The sequence below is a fragment of the Mustela nigripes genome, chromosome 13, assembly GCF_022355385.1.
Source record: "Mustela nigripes isolate SB6536 chromosome 13, MUSNIG.SB6536, whole genome shotgun sequence".
Lineage (NCBI taxonomy): Eukaryota > Metazoa > Chordata > Mammalia > Carnivora > Mustelidae > Mustela > Mustela nigripes.
The window spans coordinates 131,560,798-131,586,822 of NC_081569.1; the positions used below are offsets into that span (position 1 = coordinate 131,560,798).

A 26,025-nucleotide genomic window follows, 5' to 3' on the forward strand; every position below is an offset into this window, starting at 1 on the left:
AGAGAGTCTGGCTGGCTGAATTACCTTAGAAGGTCTCCTTGTGTGTGCAAAATCAAAATTTTATTTATTTATTTTATTATTTTATTTTTTAAAGCTTTTATTTATTTTTTGACAGAGAGACAGAGAGCGAGCACAAGCAGGGGGAGCACTAGGCAGAGGGAGACAGAGAAACAGGCTCTCTACTGAGTAGACAGCCCTGATGTGGAGCTCAATCTCAGGACCCTGGGATCATGATCTGAGCTAAAGGCAGATGCATACGCAGCTAAGCCACCCAGGCACCTCCTGCACGGACTTCAATAACACAATAAATAGCTTTTTTGGTGGATCAAAGAATGTTCCTTAAAACCTCCCTTCTTGAAGATTTTTTTTTTCTCTTCTTCCTGGGTTGAAGATGTTTGTTTTACATTTCTTATCTGATTTTCACAGGGAATGGTAGCGGTAGAAGTGTATATATGTACGTATGAGTGAAAACATTTATGAATGCTTTTTTTTTTTCAGTGTATGGGCTAGAATGAATAGCTGACCTTTGTGGCAGTATTCCTAGTTTTGTGATAGTAGTTTTGTTGAGTTCCTGAACTTGATGGCAAGTCCTCTTAGTGAGACTGGCATAATTCTATGTTCTCTATGGCACCAAGTCACCGTAATTGTACAAGAGCCATTATTACCCAAAGTACCATAATAATGCCCATGCCCTCCTATGACGTAATTGTTTCCTATCTGCCAGGACATTAATTGCCTTCTAACTTGCTCTAAAATTGGTAGGTAGGGCAGACTGCCAAGACTAGAGAGAAGAAAACTGGTAATATATGAAAAGGCTGTGTAAAGGACATACTGATACCTCCTTCTCATTGGGGAATCTTCACATTTGCATGTTACTTCATTTGTTATGGATGTTAGCTCAGGCTTGCCTTATGTCTTGGCTTCTACCTTATCATGGTCAATGCCTGATCTTTCCTTTAACTGAATGATTCAGACATCTCTGAAGTTATTTTGTCTTTTCCACTTTCCATTTGCAGGCTTTTTATGAGTCACTGAATTGAAGGGGAGGTTATTTCTAAATTGGAAGGTGAGGATGAGGGAAGGGGGAGGAAAGTTCCGGAAAATAACCAGGAAAAGACACCTTATTGTTATAGTTACTGGGGAATGATTTCCGCTTAGTTTGGTGATAGGTGGTTTATTAAAACTTGACTAAAAATATAAGCTAGAAAATAGACAATTTTTCCCCCTGGATAACAGTGCAGTTTTAGACTATTCGTAGCTTGCTCTGCAAAGGACAGAAGAGTGAATAGAAGAGATGTGGGACAAAGAGTTAGCAGGAAGAACAAAGGGGCAAAGCACAAAATTTCTAAAGTCCAGATTCTCAGTTCCACAGAAGTTCCCAACCATAAGGTAATGCTTGTGAAGAGGTACCTCTTTGACTGTCCCAATCCATCCCTGGGTATGTTTCACGGTCCATGGGTTTGTGCATTATAGGTAGAGTTGTAAGGAAGGTACATTTAAATCTGACTTAGACATTTAAAGAGTAATCAGGCCAGCATTTTATTATTTAGGAGCAGGAAAAGTGGGTGGAAATGAAAAAGAAAAGCAAAATCTAATGATGGATATATTTCTAGGAGCACAAGAGTTTTTATAGCAACACCAGATTTCTCAAAAATGCCTACTGTGACTTGTACCCGAATGAATAAAAAACGCAATCATTTATTCTTGTGCATTGTGCCAATGTAAGAAAAGGGCTGCAATTCATCCAATGGTCTTAATTTAGACTGTTAGGAAGAGGAGAGGTTGGGGAAAAAAAAGACAAGCTTTTCAAGTATCTGACACACATCTAGTATGGCTATTTAAGAACTGCTGAACATAAAAATCAAGTTGGGAGAAGGTGGGAGGAACTGAATTCTCATTTCCAGAGCATCACAAGGGTAGATGTGGTGCGTTTAGTCCCAACCTGCCGATGGTGGCTGCTTGGTCACTTGACAGGAGCCAGCTAGGGCTGAGTCTGAAAGCTAGAGAACGCTCAACACGCCACTCCAGTTTATTAACGACGTTTTACTGGCAACAGAAGCCACTGATTTCTGCTAAATAAACGGTTGTGCTTTGCCCTTTAGCATGGAGACGTCTGGAAAGAACTTCAAGGAAACTGAGTACATTTGGGACTTTCAAGAAGAAATTTTTATCTGTGTGCTTTCCTCCCAAGGAGTTGGAAAACACGCCTCAAATACAATCTCTGATGTTGGTATTTTGTTAAGTATTACCCTATAAACTAGCAGTGATAAACTTCTCTTTATAGGAAGGAAACTGGCGAAAGGGATGGGTATACAGCGTGAATTCTACAACAAAGAGTTAACCCCTCCCGGGTAACCTCGGCTCTGAGCGTCTGCCCCTTCCTTGCTTTCTACTGCGCAACCAAACTGTGCCCGAGCTTGAACCAACCATGACCATCACATCCCTTGCCAGTTGACTTAACAGACGCTTTTGGCAGCCTATCATAACTTCGAACTGCCCAACCATCAACCAATGACAACTAGAGCTTGGTCCTGGGCTCTCCGGGTCCGAACGGGGGCTAATACCGGGTCCCGGAAAAGGGGCGGTGAGGAAGCTATGACGGACGGCTGCGCTCGGCCAATCAGGGCAGAAAACCGCCTCCCCTCTATCCAATGGAGAGGTAGAAAGTATGAAATGGGGTGGGCCTGTTGTCATGGGGGAGGTGGTGGCGCTTGGTGGCTACTGGCGGCCGAGGTAGAGGCAGTGGCGCTGGAGTTGGTTGGGGGCAGCGTCAGGTGAGTGCCGGTACCGCGGGCTTGGGGTCTGGGGGCCGTCGCGGGGCGGAAACTCCACCTCGGTGCTCCGGAGGCAGAGGCCAGAAGAAGGGGCCTTGGACTGTGGGCCGGGTCGGGCCGGGGCCAGGGCGGCGGCGGCGGCGGCGGCTGCGGCGAGTTCGCGCTGACTGGGCTGGTGGGAGAATGGCCCGGTTCCCGGCGGCGGAGTTCGGGTTGGCAAGATAGGCTGGGGCCGGACCCTAGTGTTTCTGGTTTGGAGATCTTTTGGGACGTCCCGCTGCTTGGGTCTGGGGCACTGAGCGGCGGCCGGTGTGTGAGGGGTAAAACCCCTCGGGAGACGGGAGCGGACGGGGTCCTGGTGGGGGGGGGGGGGGGGGGATGACCCGGGGTGACTGGCAACGACCTGGTCCGAGGACCGGGTGACTTGGGAATACGCACCCAGCACAGCTTGGGTGCGAGGGAGCAGAGGAACCCGGGAATCCCAGGAGCGGCCCGAGCGGGGAGAGCTGGGGGGCCAGGAAACTGGGAGTGGCCAGGGTCCGAGGGAGCCGGGAGACCGCGGGCGGTCAGGGTTCGGAGTGACAGTGAGCGGCCTGGGTCCGAGCGAGGGGGTCGAGGAAAGGCGGGTTGCGGGGGAGAGGGGTTTGCTGGGGACCCGCTGGGGACCCTCTGTGGAGGGCAACTGTCGGAGGGTGGAGGGCTCCCGGGGGAGTCCCGAGCCGCGGGTTTTAGGAGGGTGGGACCTGTGGAGACCTTGAACAGCTGGGCTTGAGCCGGAGCGCCCTGCCCCCACTGCTGGTCTGGGATGGGATACCCAGGACTGGACTGGGAGCTCCTGGTCTGAGGATCCGCGGGGGATCAGGGATCCTCGAGGAGTAGCTCGGATTCGATACTAGGGTGAAGGGGGTCTACTGGGGAGTGGAAGTTGTCTCAGTTGGAGAGAAGTCAAGCAAAATGACACAGGGGTGGGCGGGGAGAAATAATTTCCTTGTAGGAAGCGCGTAGTAGATAGGGCGTAGTTGGAGGGAACGAGAAAGTTGGTCAGGAAGAGAGTGGTGGTCTTGTGGAAACTGGCCAGAATAGTAGGTGGGAGAAATTAGCATTGTGGCCATTAGTAGATTTTAAGGACTAAAGAAATAGAAGAAACTTTGGCTTCGTATATACTCAGATGTAAGAGAAAAAGCGCCTAAAAGGGTTAAGTGGCTTGCGTTCCAGTGCTTTAGGAAAAAAATGTTTTAGAATGACACCAGTGATTAGAAAATGAGGACGTTGACGGAAGGGTGAATTTGAAAGGGAAAAGAAGAGAAGTAGCTGAAACTAAGGGAGTAAAACGGGGGACTTGATCAGAAAGAGGGGAGTCATGAAAGGATGGACATACCCTGACCAAATTACAAATAAATTTGAATTCAAGTTCCACCACTTAACTTGGACAGTTTAACCTCTCTGTGCAAGTTTCCTCGTCTGTATAATAGGGATAATAATAGTCTCTATTTCATAGGGTTGTTTTTTCACATGAGTTAATATTTGTAGAACTTTGAGAATAGTGGCTGCCACGGAGTGAGTGAGCCGTGGGTACTTACTGACTGGATTGTTAAATAAAGGAAAAAGACCAGGGATTTTTTATGCTGTGGTTCTCAAACTTTAGTTTACACCAGAAACATTTTGGGCTTGGTAAAATACAGACTGCTGGCCCCCTCCAGAGTTTCTAATTCAGTGAGTTTGGAGTGGGTCCTGCGAATTTGCATTTATCTCAGGTGATGCTTTTGTTGGTCAGAGGATCTCACTTTAAAAACCACTTGCTTCCATGAAAACAATAATAATGTAGCAACCTTAAAATATCTGTGTCTCCTGCTAGAGACAAGTGGAGGCAGATTGCCAGAATGACCCAAATATAAGGGATACCCTCTGAGAAGCCTGTGTTTTTCAAACTGTGGATCATGATTTATTAGTAATTTATAAAATCAAGTTAGTGGGTTACCATGGCATTGAAAATAAAGTGAAATAGAACAGAATTACAGTTTCCTTGGTAAGGAAAAGTATTGTTTGGGACATTTTTCTCATATATGTGTGTTCTAGGTCACAATGTAAAATGTATTTCTTACAGGCAAAAGAGTTTAAAAAACTGTTTTGAGCCATGCAGTGCAGCAAAAGTGACCCTTCAGGAGGGGGTTTTTAGGACTGGGTTTATTATTTATGTCTTTATTTTTCTTTTTTTGGTAATTTGTCTCCGGTGGAGACATTCTATTACATTTATTCTTCTGATTCGGTTTCTCTTATGTTTGCTTGATCACATATTGTGTTGTGCCTCTTTTTAGATACTGAGAATCTTTGGTATGAGGACTTAAGGAAATGTGAGGCAGAGAAATGAAATCGAGTGGTGTTTCTTAGATGTGGTACACCTTTGTTTCACTATGCCTTCTTGTTTATCCTTTCTTTTTATACCACTGTACTGTAAAGCACTGTTTGTAAAAAACCCAAGTATACAATAGACATATTGCTGAAATGGACTGGTTTGAGAAGAGTTCTTGTATAGAAAATAAGCAAAAAACAAGTAAAACCCATTTCAAAGGAGAAAAGCAAAGGAGTGTTTCCTTTTTAAAAGAGTGAGAGTTATTTAAAGCTTCTTGTGGCCTTACATTAATACAAAGCATATAATATAGAAGCATTTTTAAGGGAATCAGATATACTTTTGTATTTTAGATTTCTAGGTTTCTGAAGAGCGAAGAAAGTGGTAATAATCCACAGTAAAATGCACCTGGGATAGAGGCCTAACTACAAAGTAAATAGTTTATGAAGCAGGAGCTTTTGTTTTGATGTTTTTCTCCCTTGAGAATGAACTGTATGTGGCATGTGTTGTAAATTTAACTTGTTTGAGGGATTTAAGTGTAATCTACAGTAACTTTTTAAAGCTGAAGAATATGTATGTATTTTCTGTGCTGTCTTTGGTTTGATATTTCTTCTATAAAAACCTAGATGGTTTATATTTAGGAAGAGTTGATTTAGGTTAGTTTTTGTGGATATAAGTACTGAGAAAGCAGTATGGAAAACAGAGATTCTTACAGTTCTCCTTAAAATTTTTAATCCAAGGGATTTATGTAACCCTTTCATTAATGTTTTATGAAATTGTAAAGAAACTCTTGGTGTAGCTTTGCATTAGGATTAAAAAAAAATTATTTGAGGGAGAGAGGGAGGGAGAGTACATGAGCAGGGGCGGGGGAGAGGGAAAAGCAGACCTTTGCTGAACAAGGAGCCTGAATCAGGGCTGGATTCCCAGGATCCTGGGATCACAGCCTGAGTTGAAGGCGGATGCTTAACTTTCTGAGCTACCCAGATGCCCCACATTAGGATTTTTTAACATAATTTCTTGTCTCTCAAAAATAATTTCTCTTAGATTTTTATGTTTCATTAAAATTTCAGTTTTTGTTTTGAAGACTACAAAACATAAAATCATTACATATTTGAATTGAAAAACACAGTCTTCACAGAATAAAATTACTGATTTTTATGACAAAGTTTCTAAGGATGAAAGCTTTTGAATTCCTTGCATTGCATTACATGGAGTATTCCTACCACCAAAATGGTCGTTCTGTAAGGCACTGTGCAGTTGGTAGGCACATTTGTAGGGATCATTCAGTTTTTTACTGACTGATGGAGGAATGTAAAATCTTAATAATTGAGTGTGGGAAAATATGAAAGTTCATTCTTTGTGAACATTCAACCAGTTTGATTACTTGCTTCTTAATAAATGGACTTTATTCAGTCGACTTATTATTCACCCATAATTTAATCACACTTATCTATGAATAGCTCTGATTGCTCAACTTACTTTACAGTGAGATTTGTTAATCTGTAGTTGAATGAATGGTGGTTTTTAAATCCCAAAGAAACTTTATGTTCCAGACTGTACGATTTAGTGAGACTTAATTTCATATATCAAAGAAAATTCAAGTAAATGATTTTAAAAAGTAGAAGTTCAATTAACACTAGTTAATTAAATTTATTTTCTATTTCAGTAGCGTTTTCTCCTCTTTTATTAATAGCTTCCAGTCTGCTCTCTATGCTTCTAGCCTTTATACAGTAAACCCTAATGGAAACTTTGGTGCCTGAAAAATCTAGTTTGTAAAAGTAGAGAAACATGCCTGGTTTTCAGTTTGCTGAGAGAACTACTTTTATCAGGAAAGGTCCTGTGGTAAACGTATCACCTTAAAAAAAAAAAAGTTTTATTTAATAGAGTACTTGAAAACCAGCATTTTATTTTGGGCTTGCCATAACGTCTATTGTGTTTGATAGATTTTGATTTTCACAGAACGGCTCCTGAATTCTCCCAGTTTCTGAACTCTGATACATGGTTCCTTGATAGGGCTAGAGAGAATGGAAACAGTTGTACTCCTTAAATATTAAAAAAAGAATTTTGCTATCTTATTTTTTTTAATCTTGACATTAAAATAAATCCTTTTGTTTGCCAAGAGAATTTGTTTCAGTAATACAACCTATTGGAAATTTCATTATTAAAGTTAGAAATAGTATATAAAGCCTTAGGATACTTGTTCAGATGTGAGACACCGGTTCTGATAAGTAGGATGTCCTTATGATACTGCTATGTATTTTTGAGAATGTAAAATATCCACAGTTGAAATCTTGGGGCAAAAGAAGGATTGAAACTAAGAAAGAATGAGGAGAATACGGACATGTGTTTAAGGAGGAGTCTGGAGGATCTGTAGGAAGTATGTCTAGAGTAGTGAGCCACTCTTGGCAGTTTTCCTAGAGTAACATATGTAAAGGAGGATGATCCTATTTGCAGCATTCTCCCATGGACGTATTTTTTGTTCTGTGCAGTTTCCACTGCTTGCCATGACTCTTCCTTTGTTATCTTCCACTCGGGAAAGCAGGTCAGAATGCAAGTGAATAGACTGAGAATTGCTAGTCCTGGAGGATAGGAGCCTGGGCAGGACCATGTGGAATTAGGAGGCTGGACACTTGTCTCTGCTTCTGTAGCTCTTCCGAATAGGTCCCTAGCAATTGTCCCTAGGCCAAACCATACCACTTGTCCTTCCCAGTGAAGGTCTGGGATTAAGCAGTGGGAAGAGACCCCCTGTCATCTAAATGGGTTACCAAGGAGCTGGTGTATTAATAATTAGTGTTCAGTGACTTCCCCTTCTCTCACCACCAAATCTCTGTTTCTCCTCGCTGGCTGATTCCTTATGTTCGCCTAATCAGGATCAAAGTCCTGAGTTCTCTGATTAGATAGCAAAATTTTAATTGTGGTAACTTGTTTATAGTAAGGTACATATAGTTAATTAGGAAAATGATTATCAGATTCTTCTCCAGTTATTTAGGGAGGAAGAAGGATTGAAAGCTGTGGAAAGTCCTGAATAAGGGCAAAGTCAGGGAAGCCAGCAACACAGGGAAATATAATATTAGGTTGACTTCAGAAACTTAAACTTCAATCTTGAGTTCTTGACTCTGTTGTCTTATTTTTAGTCCCATCTGTTGAATAACTTGGATCTTTCTTTTAATTCAGTTATATTTTTTGCCTTTAAGTCACAGTAAAATTCTTAATTATTTATACCCAGATTAGCAATGTTATAACTAATTCCTAAATTCTTTTCGGTTATGAAGCATAGCTATGGAACCTGTTAGATAAATTTTTCATTAGATCTTACTTCTGGGTTTTTTTAAGCTCTTATTTAAGTATCGAATCTCCTTGGCATTGAGTATCCTTAACATAGTGTGACAGTTCTCAATCTGCAAATCTTTGAATTGGGGTGGATGTTGTACAGTTAATTCATTTGCTCATCAAATGTTATCTGACAAAAAGTAGTCAGTAGTAGACAAAAGTAGTAAGTTCTAAAAATATAATTATACTTAAAAATATGTATATACTTAGAACTTACTACTTTTATATATATGCATATGCATATGTTATCCATATTATATAAATGTTGAATGAATTAAATTTTTTATTTTGAAGGTTAGACTGAATTCATAGAAGCTTTGGTTGTTTTGACTATTTGCTTTGTCAGTGGATATTGAATATTCAGCTATATACTATTTTGACTTTTTAAAAATTTTTATTTATTTTTTTTTACTATTTTGACTTTTGAAAAGGTTCATCCTTTAAAGCTCTTAGCCTGCTTTTTCTATCTTTTCCTTACCCAAATGTGCCATTTTAGAAACCCTAGTATACTTCTGTTTCCCCCAACATGGTGTATGCATTCTTTTTCCTCTCTTTTGGGCAGCTTTATTCAGGTATAATTGACATACAATGAAATTGCAGATGTTTTAGGTATACGGTTTGATGAGTTTTTACCTATTTATCCACCACAATCAAGATAAGGAACATACTTAACCATTCTAAAAGTTTCCTTGTGCCTGTTTATAATCTATCTCTCTTTCCACCCTTAGAGGTAACCACTAATCTGTCATAGATTATCTGCATTTTCTAGAATTTTATGTAAAGATAATTATAGTATGTACTTTTTTTGATAGGGAGGTCTGGCTTCTTTCACTCAACCTAATTTATTTGAGATTTATCCATGTTATTTTGTGCATCAGGAGTTTATTCCTTTTTATTGTGGAGTAGTATTCCAATATATAGTTATATCACAATTTTAAAAATCTCTTGTTGATAGACATTGGATTTTTTCAAGTTTTTGGCTGTTCACACAAAGCTGCTATGAACATTCCTGTACAAGTTTTTTTTTTTTTTTTTAAAGATTTTATTTATTTATTTGACAGAGAGGGATCACAAGTAGGCAGAAAGAGAGGAGGAAGCAGGCTCCCCACTGAGCAGAGAGCCCGATACGGGACTCGATTCCAGGACCCTGAGATCATGACCCGAGCCAAAGGCAGCGGCCTAACCCACTGAGCCACCCAGGCACCCTTTTCTTTTTTTTATTAAGATTTTATTTATTTATTTGACAGGCAGAGAGAGAAGGGGAAACACGCTCCCTGCTGAGCGGAAAGCCCGATGTGGGCTCAATCCCAGGACCCTGGGATCACAACCTGAGCTGAAGGCAGAGGCTTTAACCCACTGAGCCACCCTGAGCTCCTGTACAAGTTTTTATATGGACATGTGTTTTCATTTTTTTTTTTTTTAAGATTTATTTATTTGAGAGAGAGAGCAAGCTCGCACATGTGGAAGGCAGAAAGAGAGAACCCTAAGCACACTCCCCACCGAGTGCAGAGCCTGACTGGGGCTCCATCCTGCGACCCATGAGATCATAACCCTGGTGGAAACCAAGGGTCAGTGGCCCAACCAACCAAGCCATCCAGGGGTCCCTTCATTTTTTTGGGTGTATCTCTAGTAGTAGTAGAATTTCTGGTTTATATGGTAACTCAGTTTTCCAAAGCAGCTATATATGCCATTTTATATTTCCACCAAGAGAGGCAGTGAGCATTCCAGAGAGCATTCCAAATCCTCACCTACACTTGTTATTACTTTTGTTTTTTTATTACAGCTATCCTAGTAGGTGTGAAGGGATAACTCGTTGTGGTATTCCTTTGAATTTCCCTGATGGCTAATGAGAGTTTTTTCATGGGTTTATTGCCTGTTTATCTTCTTTGGAGAAATGTTTTTTGGGTCCCTTTCCCAATTAAAAAATGGGGTTGGGACGCCTGGGTGGCTCAGTTGGTTAAGCAGCTGCCTTTGGCTCAGGTCACGATCCCAGCGTCCTGGGATCGAGTCCCACATCGGGCTCCTTGCTCCGCAGGGAGCCTGCTTCTCCCTCTGACTCTGCCTTCCACTCTGTCTGCCTGTGCTCGCTCTCGCTCGCTTTCTCTGACAAATAAATAAAATCTTTAAAAAAAAAAATGGGGTTATTTGCCTATTATTATGTAGTGTGAGTTGTAAAAATATATATTCTGGACACAAGTCCCTTATGGATACTGGATTTGCAACTAATTTCTTTCTTCCTTCATTCTTTTCCTTCCTCTCCTTTTCTTTCTATTCTGTTCTGTTCCTTTCCTTTCCTTCCTCCCTTCCTTTCTTTGAAAGTGTATTTATCTATTTATTTTGTAATCTCTATACCCAACATGGGGCTCTAGCTCATGACCCCAAGAACAAGAGTCACATACTCTTCTGACTGAACCAGCCAGGGACCTTTGTTACAAAAGTTTAGTAAACTATTCTGCTTTGTTACTAATTCTTCCAAGTAGCAGTTTGTTGGCCTTTTGGTCTAGTGTGGCAGTTGGGGTCATGGTGCCAAGGGAAGCATTTTAGAGTTGCAGGAGTGGTTTATAAATGAATCCACTGATCTAAATATCTGATTGTGTAATTTCATCCTTACATTGTTTCATACTTGGACATTGAATGAAGTTCAGGTGTCATTTTTCTCCTGACAGTGCACCCATGTGTCCATAGTTCTATAGAAGCTTCAGTGTTGGACCTTTAATGGAAATCAGGGTCAGATTTTTAAACATCTTACTTAAGGGAAGAGTAGTTTCTATTATACCCATTCTTTTTTTCCCCCTCTTTTCCCCCCTACTCTCCCTACCTCCCTCTTCATTTTTTTGTTTTTGTTTTTTCTTAAGATTTACTCTATTTTTAAAACAATTTACTTATTTGTGCGTGAGAGAGAACTCACACACAAGCAGGGAGAGCTACCTGCAGAGCAGGCAGAAGGAGAAGGCTCACCACTGATCAAGGTGCGTGATGCAGTTGATCCCAAGACTCTGGGATTGTGACTTGAGCTGAAGGTAGAAGCTTAACCAACTGAGCCACCCAGGCATCCCAAGATTTATTTATTTTAGAGGGAAAAAGCATGTGTGCAAGCATGAGCAGAGGGAGAGAGAGAATCTCTAGCTGACTGCTTGCTGAGTGGGGATGACACACATGGGGGCTTGATCCTGGAAACCCCAGAGATCAGGACTTGAACTGAAATCAAGGATCAGAGGCTTAACTGACTGAGCCACCCAGGTGCCCCTCCCCTCTTTAACTCACCTACCCTAGTACCTTTTTATCTAAAGAAGAAACTTTTGAATTAAGCACATAGCCTTTTCCTGAGGGAAAATAAAATACTAAGGCCTTATTATTTAAATTGGAAATTCAAGGAAATGTTCTATAGTGATGATTAAAACATTATAGAGGAAAAATTTTAAGGATTTTAATTAACTTTGGTAAATTCAAAATCAAGAATTAGTATAACTAATATCATAGTTTTCTTTCCCATGTAATCTTAGTTGAAGTTGAGAAATAGCATGGTATTTTCCTTTTCGTTTAAAATATAATATAAATGTAATTCTTTTACAGTTTGTGTGATTTACTTAGCATTTCAGATAAACTGATTCTTTTTTTTTGAAGATTTTTATTTATTTATTTGACAGAGAGATCAAGAGGAGGCAGAGGAGGCAGGCAGAAGGAAGGGGGAAACAGGCTCCCAGCTGAGTAGAGAGCCTGATGCAGGACTCGGAGATCATGGCCTGAGCCAAGGGCAGAGGCTTAACCTACTGAGCCACCCAGGTGCCCCTAAATTGATTCTTTGTTTAAAGAACATTTAACGGGAACTTCTGTATGGCTCAGTTGGTTAAGTGACCAACTCTTAACTTCCACTCAGGTCCTAATCTCATGGGTTGTAAGATCCAGCGTTGGGTTGGGTCTCTGAGCTCAATGGAGAGTCTGCTTGAGATTCTATCTCTTCCTCCCCTTCTTTCTCTCCTTTTCAAGTAAGTCTTTTTAAATTTAATTTTATTTTTTGAAAAGATTTTGTTATTTGAGAGAGAGAGAATAAAAATAGAGAGGCAGTATGAGAAGGGGAAAGGAAGAAGCAGGGACTCCAGGATCATGACCTGGGCTGAACTCAGTCGCTTAACCAACTGAGCCTCCCAGGTGCCTCAAGTAAATCTTAAATGTTTTTTTGTTTGTGTTTTTTTTTTTTTAATACTAAATTGAGCTCTTTTTCCATATGTTTTAATAGGCATTATATTTTCTTTTTGGAGCTCTTAGGAGCAAAGGGAAAAGTATAGATCTTTTACATGGTATTTGAATTTTGTGTGTTCCATTTCTCTTTGTGGAGTTCTGCTTTTTTAGAATATGAGGGCAGTACTTTGCCAAGTGAGAACTAATTTCCTGGGAAGGCAGGTTGCTGGCTTGACTTCTGGCTGTGCCTTAGTCCTATGCAAAATAATGAAATCACCTAATTTTTTCCTCTAATTCAAATTAAACATGATTGGTTTATATTTGCATTGTATTGAATTCTGTAACCTTTTTTTATAGATTTGTTAATGTACCTTGAAGGATTTTGACTTCATTTGTTAAGTTGGCTATTTGTATCTGAAATAATACTAATGATGTGTTCCTTCAATGAAGCTTCTTACTCTTTTGGTCTCCCCCTCTCCACAGTAGATGTAGTTAGTGTGGGATATCACTTGTGCTTTTATTTTTTTTTTTTAAAGATTTTATTTATTTATTTGACCCAGACAGAGATCACAAGTAGGCAGAGAGGCAGGCAGAGAGAGAGGAGAAAGCAGGCCCCCTGCTGAGCAGAGAGCCCGATTTGGGGCTTGATCCCAGGACCCTGGGATCATGACCTGCGCCAAAGGCAGAGGTTTTAACCCACTGAGCCACCCAGGCGCCCCTCTCTTGTGCTTTTACAAGAAAGCCCAGACACTGAAATATAGTCATAATTTCTATGATATTGATCCTTCATTCTTTTTAAAAAGATTTTATTTATTTATTTTGAGAGAGAGTGTATGTACATGCACACATGTAAGTGAGGGAAAGGGCAGAGGGAGAGAGGGAATCGCAGGTTAACTGTACTCTGAGGGTGCAGCCCGATGAAAGGCTCAAGGCAGGGCTTGATCCCACCACCCAGAGCATGACCAGAGCTGAAATAAAGAGCTAGGCACTCAACCCAGTAAGCCACCCAGGTGCTCTGACCCTTCATTATTTTTTTTAAATGACATTAACATTTATTATCTATTTTTTCCTCATGCAGATTTTTACTGAACACATAATTTTGGAACTTGTTTTTTTTTTTTCTTTTTAAGGTTCCACACTGGGCATCGAGCCCAATGCAGATCCTGAACCCATGACCCTGAGACCAAGACCAAGAGATGGTCACTTAACTGACTAAACCACCTAGGCACCCCTGGAACCTACCTTTATTTTAAACATACATTTTAATATCATAATTATTTGAAAACAGTTTAAAACAGCTGAGGAATATTCCATTAAAGAATATATCATCATTTATACAAGGGATTTCCATAGTTTCACATTCAGATTATTAATTTCCAATTATTATAGACAAAACATCATAGAATATTGCTAAACATAGATCTTTGTCCACATTTCTATAATGTTAAGATAGATTTCTATAAGTGGAATTACCAATTACCAAGTCAAGGTATACATTTCTGAGGGTTCTTAAGAGAGCAAAACATTGCATAATTCCTTTCTAGAAAGGTTGTACAAATTTATGTTTCCATTAACGGTGTATGAGGTTGAGATATATACCCTTGCCAGCAGTGTTATCATTTAAAAATATTTGCTAATTTGATAGGGAGAAAATAGTAACTAGTTTCTGAAATTTTTATTTTATCATTAGTGGAACATTTTAAATATTATCATTAGCCTTTAAGTATTTCCTTTAAGTGAAGTTATATTCCTGTTCTTTGCTCTTTTTCTTTTTCTTTTTCTTTTTGAGTGGTCTCTAATTTTTTTTTTTAAGATTTTATTTATTTGAAAGAGATCACAAGTAGGCAGAGAGGCAGGCAGAGGGGGGGGGGAAGCAGGCTCCCTGCTGGGCACAGACACCCTCTCCCCCAATGTAGGGCTCCATTCCAGGACCCTGAGATCTTGATCTGAGCCGAAGACAGAGGCTTAACCCACTGAGCCACCCAGGCACCCCTCTTTCAGTTTTGTTTTGCCCTCCCTCCTTGCCACTGCTTTCTGATTTTATCTGTTCTTGAATTTCATATACATGGAATATATACTCTTTATCTGGCTTCTTGTCTTTAACATATTTTTGAGATTGATTTTGTTTTGTATATTTTTTTGTTAAGGAAATAGAGCAATTGTATACCCTTTTAAATAAAATGCCATTTAAACCATCCCTAGACTACAGTTTAAGTATTCAGTTTACCTCAGGTCCAAGTTGTCACTCCCTAAGACGTGGTTTCCTATGAAGTAGCCATTTTAAGTGAGTCTTCTTTTTTATATTTACATGGATGATTTCTGGAGGGAACACTCAGGAGGAACATATACCAAGAACACATAAGAAAAAAAATACATGTACACATACATTTAAGGGTTTCACTTAATAAAAGTAGTATTGCTTAATAAAACCCTGAGATTTATTTGTCCCTCTCTCTCTCTTTTTAAAAATTAAATTAAATTAAAATTTTTTGTTTTTTCTTTCTTTTTTTTAAAAATTATTTTTATTAACATATAATGTATTATTGGGTACAGGTCTGTGAATCATCAAGCTTACACATTTCACAACACTCACCATAGGACATAGCCTCTGCAATGACCTTTTTTTTTTTAAAGTTTTTAGACTTTTTAATTTTAATTTTAATTTTTTTAAAAGATTTTATTTATTTATTTGACAGAGATCACAAGTAGGCAGAGAGAGAGAGGAAGGGAAGCAGGCTCCCTGCTGAGCAGAGATTCCGGTGATGCTGATGATGCTTCCGGGCTCCATCCCAGGATCCTGGGATCATGACGTGAGCAGAAGGCAGGGGCTTTAACCCACTGAGCCATCCAGGTGTGCCAAGATTTTTATTTTTGAGCAATCTCTACACCCAGTGTAGGGCTTGAACTCACAGTCCCTGAGATCAAGGCTTGCATGCTTTACCGTCTGAGCCAGCCAGGTGTCATTTGCTACTTAAAAGCACTAAAAAATTCCTTGGAAGTTTTATCTTGTGGCAGAAAAACCTCAAGTGGGTTACTAAACAAAAAAGGTTATTTTCAGAATAAAAATGATTTTCAATGATGGATTAAAATACATTTTAAAATGAGACAGAACTTGAAAATAGACATCCTCATTAAGTAATAAATTCAAATCATTAGTGTAGATAGCAGATAACTTACTAGGTCGCACAGTATTCCATTTTATGAATACCACGCTTTGTTTTTCTGTTGTCCTTTTGATAGTCATTTGTGTTATTTCCAGTTTTTGCCTGTTAGTAATAAGGCTGCTATTAACATTCTTGTACAGGTCTTTTTGTGAACATATGTTTCATTTCTTTTGGTCGGATTACCTAAGAGTGGAATTGTTACATCACAGGGTAGATATATGTTTAACTGTAAGAAATTGCCAAATGATTATCCACTAGCAGTGTATGAGGTCTGGTTGCTGCCTATCATTGCCACGACCCGAGTTGTTAATTTCTTTCTTTCTTTTTTTTTTTTAAAGATTTTATTTATTTGTTTGTCAAAGTGAGCACAGGCAGACAGAATGGCAGGCAGAGGCAGATGGAGAAGCAGGCTCCCGCTGAGCAAGGAGCCCGATGTGGGACTCGATCCCAGGACGCTGGGATCATGACCTGAGCCGAAGGCAGCCCCTTAACCAACTGAGCCACCCAGGCGTCCCAGAATTGTTAATCTTTGATTTTTTTTTTCTTTTTTTTTTGCCAGTCTAGTGGGTATAGAATGATGTCTTAGGGGCATCTGGGTGGCTTAATGGCTTAAAGCCTCTGCCTTCGGCTTGGGTCATGTTACCAGGGTCTTGGGATCGAGCCCTGAATCAGGCTCTCTGCTCGGCAGGGCGCCTGCTTCGCTTCCTCTCTCTCTGCCTGCCTCTCTGCCTACTTGTGACCTCTGTATATGAAATAAATAAATAAAATCTTAAAAAAAAAATATAATGATGTCTTAGAATGTTTTTTATTTGCATTTTTCAGATAACTAAAGATGGTCAACATTTATTCTTTTTTTTTATTAAAATCTTTATAAGAGCAGATTTGCAGATTAATAGTAAATATATTAATAAAAGGTTCAGTATATTTTATTACTATATATGGATCTAGACTTATTAATCTGGTCTGTAAGGTCAGAGTTTAATTTTTTTTTTTCTAAAGAATTTATTTATTTATTTGACAGAGAAAGAGCACAAGCAGGGAGAGCAGGAGAGGGAAAAAAGCAGGCTTCCCACTGAGCAGGGAGCTGGATGTAGGGCTCCATCCCAGGACTCTGGGATCATGACCTGAGCTTAAGGCAGACACTTAATGACTGAGCCACCCAGGCACCCTTAACTTGTAATTAAAAATAAAATGAAAAATATTTATTTCAGGCGCCTGGGTGGCTCAGTGGGTTAAGCCGCTGCCTTCTGCTTAGGTCATGATCCTGGGGTCCTGGGATCGAGTCCCGCATCGGGCTCTCTGCTCAGCAGGGAGCCTGCTTCCCTCTCTCTCTGTGCCTACCTCTCTGTCTACTTGTGATCTGTGTCAAATAAATAAATAAAATCTTTAAAAAAAATTTATTTCAAGTGTAAGATTTTCTAGAATTTCCATATCATAGTGATAATTCATAGATTTCTTGGAGACAAATAAACTTTTGCTGTTGATTTAATACTTGTGAGAATTTTGTTTGATAAGTAAATGATTTAAAAGGAAGACTTGAGGCTGTGTTTTGTAGAGCTGTTGTATGAATTTGGTAAATTGAATCATTGATTCAGGAACATTAAAATTGCATGATCTGGCTAGTACACTAGCTTGTATTTGAGCCACTTGAGAGAACTGATAGTCTATTAGTGGGATTAGGTGGTAGTAGTAACACTAGCCGCAGCTGATGCTGTATTCCAGGCATCGTTCTAAGTGCTTTATAGGCAACTCATTTAATTCTCACAATAACTCCTGCGAGGGTAGGTATTATGATCTTTATTATTATTATTAAATATTTTATTTATTGAGAGAGAGTGTGCATGTGTGTGTGAGCTCAAGTTGGCAGGGAGGGGCAGTGGGAGAGGAAGGAGCAGGTGCTCCATCCCAGGACCCCAGGATCATGACGCCAGCCCAAGGCATTAACTGACTGAGCTATCCAGGTACCCCTGTCATTATTATCCTTATGTTCCAGTTGAGAAATTTTAGGTAAGAGATTAAGCATTTACCCAAAATCATAGAGCAAATGGTGGACTCAAACATAAATAGTCTGGCTCCCGAGGTCAGTTCTTACCGTTCAGTGCTTAAGTGATTAAATACAGTCAATTTTATGTTCTTTATAGAGCATATCCTTCTGTGGTACTGGTGGTCATAGTGTAAATTGGGATTTCAATTTTGCAGATAGGTTCACGTTTTCAAGGTTCTCTACAAGTCTCCTTCACTTCACTATCAGTACTCCTGCATGTATCCCAGGGGGGTAATTTATGGAAGGAAAGTTTCATCTGAATTAACAGATGGTGAACAACCCTAGTAACCTGAGATTGAGTGCTTTTCTAGAGATGTCATGTCTGTCTATACCTTAATTGAGCCTTTGGAATTGGAGCAACTACTTTCAGACAGTCTTCAGCCTTGTTTGTTTAACTGGTCTCTGTGAAAATCTCTAAATGTAAATGTTTAACATCCTCTGGAAACAAACTGAGTGAGATATGAGGTTGATGGAGCTTGCGCCTGAGAAATTTTGGCCGAATAACAGCGCTCCCTAAATATATGATATTCATAGATATTTTTGATGTGCTGACACAAGAATCACAGTTCCTAAAATTCTTTTCTTCCTGAATCTCCTGCATACTGAAACCATGAAATTCTTTGTCTTTAGTTTGGATTTAGATAAGATTAATCTTTGAGGGTAGGGCTGGGTTTTTTTTTTTTTTTTAAGATTTTATTTTTAAGAGATTTCCGAATCCAGTGTGGGACTTGCACTTAACGACTCCGGGAGATCAAGAGTTGCAGGCTCTACTGACTGATCCAGCCAGATGCCCATAGATTTTTTTGGTCAATTTCTTTTGAAAGAAGGTTTGAGGATGGAAGGAAGTGAAAGTATATATTGGCTTTTTATTTTGCCACTCCAGTTTTGTCTTCTTCCACTTCTGACTTGGCATTGTTGATATTGTGGGTAACTTAAAGAAATTGGGGTAGATGGGAAGCATTTAGTGTGTATTGAATAAGAGAATGTAAATTTTTAAAGATTTTTTTTTAAAGATTTTATTTATTTATTTGACAGAGAGAGATCACAAGTAGGCAGAGAGGCAGGCAGAGAGAGAGAGAGAGAGAGGAGGAAGCAGGCTCCCCGCAGAGCAGAGAGCCCCATGTGGGACTCGATCCCAGGACGCTGAGATCATTACCTGAGCTGAAGGCAGTGGCTTAACCCAATGAGCCACCCAGGCGCCCCTTAAAGATTTTTTTTAAGATTTACTTATTTCACAGAGATAGAGAGGCAGGCAGAGAGAGAGGGAAGCAGGCTCCCTGCTGAGCAGAGAGCCTATGTGGGGCTCGATCCCAGGACCCTGGGATCATGACCCGAGCTGAAGGCAGAGGCTTTAACCCACTGAGCCACCCAAGCGCCCGAGAATGTATTTTTAGAAAAATTTTTAAAAAGTTTATTTAAGTAATCTCTGAACCCAAAATGGGGCTTGAATTCATGACCCTGAGATCAAGAGCCACATGCTTTTCTGACCGAGTCAGCCAGGTATCCCAAGAATGTAAATTCTTTTTTTTTTTTTTTTTAAGATGTTAAAAAAAAAAAATATTTGGGCGCCTGGGTGGCTCAGTGGTTAAGCCGCTGCCTTCGGCTCAGGTCATGATCTCAGGGTCCTGGGATCGAGTCCCGCATCGGGCTCTCTGCTCAGCAGGGAGCCTGCTTCCTCCTCTCTATCTCTCTCTGCCTGCCTCTCTGCCTACTTGTGATTTCTCTCTGTCAAATAAATAAATAAAATCTTAAAAAAAAAAAAAATATTTGACAGTGAGCTCCAGCAGGGAGGAAAGGGAGAAGCAGGCTCCCCGCTGACATGGGGCTCAATATTATGACCTGAACCAAAGGCAGATGCTTAACCAACTGAGCCACCCAGGCATCCCTGGAAATTCTTGAATGAAGAAATCATGTGATATGAATTTAATTCCTGAGTGACCATACTCTGTGATTTGGCTAAATGTTTTAACTTCTCTGGGTTTTTGTTTTTCTTTTATGAGGTGATGGTTTGGACTTGATCTTTTTTTTTTTTTTTTTTTTTTAAAGATTTTATTTATTTATTTGACAGAGATCACAAGTAGGCAGAGGCAGGCAGAGAGAGAGGAAGGGAAGCAGGCTCCCTCTGAGCAGAGAGCCCTGATGCTGGCCTCGATCCCAGGACCCTGGGATCACGATCTTAGCCGAAGGCAGAGGCTTTAATGCACTGAGCCATCCAGGTGCCCTTGGACTTGATGATCTTAAAAGGATTCGATACTGGAATACTCAAATTATTCTGAAATTATAGTGAATAATATGAATTTTTAAAAATCAGCTTTTTAAATATCAAAAACACATGTGCCAATGCTGTTTATAGAGCAGTATCTGGCACTGATTTTCAGTGAAGATCTTTTTTTGGGGGCTTTGATTTTATTTTATTTTATTTTTTCAGTGTTCTAAAATTAATTGTATATGCACCACACCCAGTGCTTCATGCAATATGTGTCCTTCTTAATACCCACCACCAGGCTCACCCAACCGCCTACTCCCCTCCCCTCGAAAACCCTCAGTTTGTTTCTCAGAGTCCATTCAGTGAAGATTTCTTTCTTTCTTTCTTTTTTTTTTTTTTTAATTTTATTCATTTGACAGGCAGAGATCACAAGTAGGCGGGGAGGCAGGCAGAGTGAGAGGAGGAAGCAGGCTCCCCGCTGAGCAGAGAGCCCCATGTGGGGCTCAATCCCAGGACTCTGGAATCATGACCTGAGCCCACGGCAGAGGCTTTAACCCACTGAGCTACCCAGGCGCCCCGTTCAGTGAAGATCTTAAGTCATATGTCATATTTCTGTTTGCTTGTGGGCCTGTTTTTATGATGTTTGCCTGTCTCAGAGCTAGTATTACACTCTCTTTATTTACAATAGCTTTGTAAAAAATTCAGATATCTGGTATGGTGAAGACTCATACACCCACTTCGTTATTCTTTAAAATTATCTTGGTTATTCTTCTAAATCTCTATTAACCTTTAAAGTACTGTAATTTTGGGGCACCTGGGTAGCTCAGCCATGAAGCATCTGCCTTCGGCTCAGGTCATGATCCCAGGGTCCTGGGATTGAGTCCCACATCCCACTCCCTGCTCGGCAGGAAGCCCGCTTCTCCCTCTCCCACTCCCCATGGTTGTGTTCTCTTGCTGTCTCTCCCTGTGTCAAATGAATAAATAAAATCTTTAAAAAATAAAATAAAATTCTGTGATTTTTGTATATTCTGCTTAGACTTTCTGGGTATTTATTGGTAGTCGCTATATTCTTATTGAATGAATGTAGTGGACAACAGCCATTCACCCTCTAAAGGCTTATGAATGATAGTGTTGAAAGTTAATATCGGTAAAATTATGAGTTTTGAGAATATTGCTAAAAAATAAAAAACCTTCCTTTTTCTTTTGGAAGTATTTTATTAAATTACTTTCAAATTTGGGCTGGGTGTAATATTAAATGTCTTGAAAGGTCCCACCCCTGGCCTCCCTGCCTGCCACCTTTTTCCATCATATTCCCTTTGGACTAAAATTTTGGGAAGTGTAAATAGGATTTTTGAAATTTTGAAAAATTGTTTAGACAGTTATTTTAAAACCACCTTAAAAGTCATGATAAATTACACATGAAATTGATGAAACATGCTTTTAATGAACACTTTTACTTTAAAACTAGTTTTTTACTTTAAAACTAGTTCCATCGGGCACCTGGGTGGCTCAGTGGGCTAAAGCCTCTGCCTTGGGCTCAGGTCATGATTCCAGGGTCCTGGGATCAAGGCCAGCATCAGGGCTCTCTGCTCAGCAGGGAGTCTGCTTCCCTTCCTCTCTCTCTGCCTGCCTCTCTGCCTACTTGTGATCTCTGTCTGTCAAATAAATAAATAAAAAATCTTAAAAAAATAAATGAATAAAAATAAAACTAGTTCCATCATTTAAACTTCAGACCTGGAAAGGACATTAGATTTTGTTTACTTGAAAATACTTCATATTTTCATTCTGTAGTGGGTAAGGTTGAGTTCTATAGCACACTCACTGAAATTTTTTTTCTGTTTCCTAACTGAGATCATCAAACATGATTTCAGTGGAACTCTACGGTTTCTCTGTGCTATAGCTGCTTTGGTTTTTCATCTCTTCTTATAAGCCCTTTATTTATTTATTTTTAAAGATTTTGTTTATTTATTTGTCAGAGGAAGGGCACAAGCAGGGGGAGCAGCAGGCAGAGGGAGAAGCAGATTCTCCGCTGAGCAAGGAGCCAGACGTGGGTCTTAGTCCCAGGACCCTGAGATCATGACCTGAACTGAAGGTTGATACTTAACCAGCTGATGACACTTAACCAGGCATCCCTGTCCTTTACTTTTTGCCCCCCCCTTTTAAAATTTTATTTATTTATTTAACAGAGAGAGATTACAAGTAGGCAGAGAGGTAGGCAGAGAGAGAGGAGGAAACAGGCTCCCTGCCAAGCAGAGAGCCTGATATGGGGCTCGATCCCAGGACACTGAGATCATGACCTGAGCCGAAGGCAGAGGCTTTAACCCACTGAGCCACCCAGGCACCTCCTTTTTGTTTTTTTTATTAAGGCTGTTTGGTCTGACCTGAATGCTTTTTTCCACCCTATTACCCTTCTAAGCAATAATAGAACCATCTTCTTTTTTTTTTATTTGTACATTTTAAAATTATTTTTATTAACTATAATGTATTATTTGCCCCAGGGATACAGATCTGGGAATCATCAGGCTTATACATTTCACAGCACTCACCACAGCACATACCCTCCCCAATGTCCATAATCCCACCACCCTCTCCCTACCCCAGCCCTAGTAACCCTCAGTTTAGAACCATCTTCTTATATGAGTGCTTTCTTCCACTTTTTCTACGTATTATGTCTTTCTCTTTTGATCCCGTAGCCCTTTGTAGCAATATTATATGGCATATTATCTGCTCTGCATTTATAGTTACATCCATTTACCTCCCTAAGGAGATTATGCACCTACTGGGAATAGGATCCTTGTCACTTTGACTTATCCTTTGTAACTCCCACAGTTGTCTATCTCCGTTCCTTGCATGTAGTTGGTCCTCAGTGGTGTTGGAATTGAATTAATTTAATTATCTCTGCCCTCAGTGAAGTTTATAGTGTAGGGAAAGGAGATGCACAATATGAAGATAAATAAGTAGAAAGGAAAATTGCCATTTGAGACTATGCAGTGAAAATAATGAATAGTATGCCATAATAGGAGAATAAGGGGAACCAGTTTTGTTCTTGTTGGCAAAGTCCACATTTAAGATTGACATTTGAATTAGTATGAAGAATTAGAAGGAACCACAGTGCACAGAGCTGGAGGTATTTTGTTCTTGTGGGAAGAGTAAAGAAAGAGCTTGAATTTTGAGGTTCTGAAGTAAGGCTATAGCTTAGTGAGTATGAGGGAAAGTACCTTTTAGGATGAGCTTAGATAGGTATAAAGAGGTCAGTCATGAAGTGCCTTGTAGGTTGCTATAGATTTGGATTTTGTTCTAAATGGGGTTCCATTGAAGGATTTTTTTTTTTTTAAGATTTATTTGTTTATTTATTTGACAGAGAAATAGCACAAGTAGGCAGAGCAGCAGACAGAGGGAGAGGGAGAAGCAGGCTCTCCACTGAGCAGGGAGCCAGGACCCTGGGCTCATTACCTGAGCGGAAGGCAGCCACTTAACTGACTGAGCTACCCAGATGCCCTGCCACTGAAGGATTTTAAGCAGAAGATAAGATAAATATGGTAATACATTTTTAAAAGTTTTACTTATTTTAGAGAAAGAGAGAGCTGAGTGAGCTGGGGAGGGGCAAAGGAAGCAGAGTCTCTGCTGAGTGGGGAGCCCGATTCAGGTCTCAATCTCAAGACCCTGGAATCATGACCTGAGTTGAAATCAAGAGTGAGAGCATGATACACATTTTTTTTTTAAGATTTTATTTATTTATTTGACAGAGAGAGATTACAATTAGGCAGAGAGGCAGGCAGAGAGAGAGAGAGGAGGAAGCAGGCTCCCTGCTGAGCAGAGAGCCCAATGCAGGACTCGATCCCAGGATCCTGAGATCATGACCTGAGCCGAAGGCAGTGGCTTAACCCACAGATACACATTTTTAAAAGATTATCATGGCTGGGGCGCCTGGGTGGCTCAGTGGGTTAAAGCCTCTGTCTTCGGCGCAGGTCATGATCTCAGGGTCCTGGGATCGAGCCCCACATTGGGCTCTCTGCTCAGCAGGGAGCCTGCTTTCTCTCTCTCTCTCTGCCTCCCTCTTTGCCTACTTGTGATCTCTGTCTGTCAAATAAATAAATCTTAAAAAAAAATTAAAAAACAAAGATTATCATGGCTATTATCTGATCGTTAGGTTTTAGGGAGAAGCAGAAGAGAAAGCAGGAAGAGCAATTTAGAAGAATGTTGGAAGTAGAGACAGAAGTGGATGAATTCAGGTATGTTTTGGTGATAGAATTTTCAAGATTTACTGATGGATTAGATGGGAAAGAGAAAAAGAAATCAAAGGAATCAAAACTTATTACCAAGTTTCTGGCTTGGTATTAAGATATAAGAGGACTAGGAAAAGAACTTGTTAAGAGGATAAGAATCATTGTTTGGGATCTGTGAATTTCCAAGTGACATCTAAATGATAGTGTTGGGATACGGGGAGGCTGGAGCTTAAGGAGAGGCGATGCTGGAAATTGTCATTATATAGATGGTATTGAGAGACATGAGGAAAGGGTAAGATCGGCTGTCTGGTACTGAGCTCAGAGGAACTCCAAATATTCCTTCTAGTGAGGAGGGGGATGGAGTTTATATTGAGAGAAACCAGGATTTGTCATGTCATGGAAGCCCAAAAGAGAGAGAGAGAAACAGTGCCAGTGTGATTTATCAAAATGGAAATTATTGATGATAATGTGTTGGTCATCTCTGTATGTTTCTCCGGATCTATTTTTGCCCTTTTCTTCTCTGCTTTGTGCTTCAGAAGATTGACCTCTATGGTTTATATTACCCAGGCTTCTTTTCCTTCTGGATTCGTGTTGTGTACATCCAGTGGAGATAAAATTGGCAGGAGATTGGACAGTGGAAGGAAAAAGAGATTAGGGTATTTATTCCCTTTCCTCTTCCCTATGTGGCTCCAGTTATTAGGTAAAAACTGCATACCTTTACCTGTAGCTGCAGGGTACCTTTTCCACCACCATAGGTTTTTCTGGTTTTGATAACTTCAGGCTTCAGAGAGGTGAAACTTGTACGCCTTGTACCTTCTAGTAGTTTAGAGAAGGTAATAGCTTCTTTTTCTTTTTTTTTTTCTTGATTGCTCTCTATATATGTTACTTTATTCTGACCACACTTTTGTAAATAGTCTGTCCATTAAACTCTTTTCATTTATTCCTTTAAGTGTGCTGTCTGTTCAAGGGGCAGTTTCAATGAACTTGTGGAGGTAGACCAGTTTGGAACAGGTTGAATAGTAAATGGAAAGTTGAGAATTAGAAACTGTGAGAACTGATAATTTTTGAGGAATGAGGCTCTAAAGAGTTACAAATGGAGGAGGAGGTGGAGCATAGCTGTGTAGGGAATAATGGGATACTCTACAAAACATGTAAATATGGGAGGTAATGGTACATGTTTACATGATAATGAGAATGATCTTGTAGAGGAGGAAAGATTGATGATCTATGAGAGAGTAAATTATGGAAGGAAAGAAACCTTTAAGTGAAAGAGAGAATACAAAGAGCAGACTTCAGTGGTACAATTTAATAGGAATCATGGGCGCATGGGTGGTTCAGTCGGTTAAGCATCCGACTCTTGGTTTGGCTCAGGTCATGATTTCAGGGTCTTGGGATCGAGTCCCATTTTGGGCTCTGAGCTCAGTGTGGAGTCTGCTTGGGATTCTGCTTCTCTCGCTCTGCCCCCTCCCTGCTCTCACTCGCGCGATTGCTCTCACTCTCTCTATCAAAATTTAAAAAAAAAATCTTAAAAAAATAATAATCAGGGGCACCTGGGTGGCTCAGTGGGTTAAGCCGCTGCCTTCCGCTCAGGTCATGATCTCAGGGTCCTGGGATCGAGTCCTGCATCGGGCTCTCTGCTCAGCAGGGAGCCTGCTTCCTCCTCTCTCTCTCTCTCTGCCTGCCTCTCTGCATACTTGTGATCTCTCTCTGTCAAATAAATAAATAAAATCTTAAAAAAAATAATAATCAGAGATG

The 26,025-nt window shown here is 40.1% G+C and overlaps 1 protein-coding gene across 8 annotated transcripts in view; it reads left to right on the top strand.

Moving 5' to 3' along the window:
- Positions 1-2,686: 2,686 nt before the first annotated feature.
- Positions 2,687-26,025, top strand: part of NUMB (NUMB endocytic adaptor protein) — a 189,381-nt gene continuing 166,042 nt past the window's right edge. For 7 of the 8 annotated variants that reach the window (XM_059373800.1, XM_059373807.1, XM_059373803.1 and 4 more), the window contains exon 1: positions 2,687-2,774. The gene's annotated coding sequence lies outside the window, so the exon portion shown is untranslated. Of the gene's footprint in view, positions 2,775-24,194; positions 24,277-26,025 lie in introns of all 8 variants that reach the window. The other variant, XM_059373801.1, reaches the window with a different exon arrangement.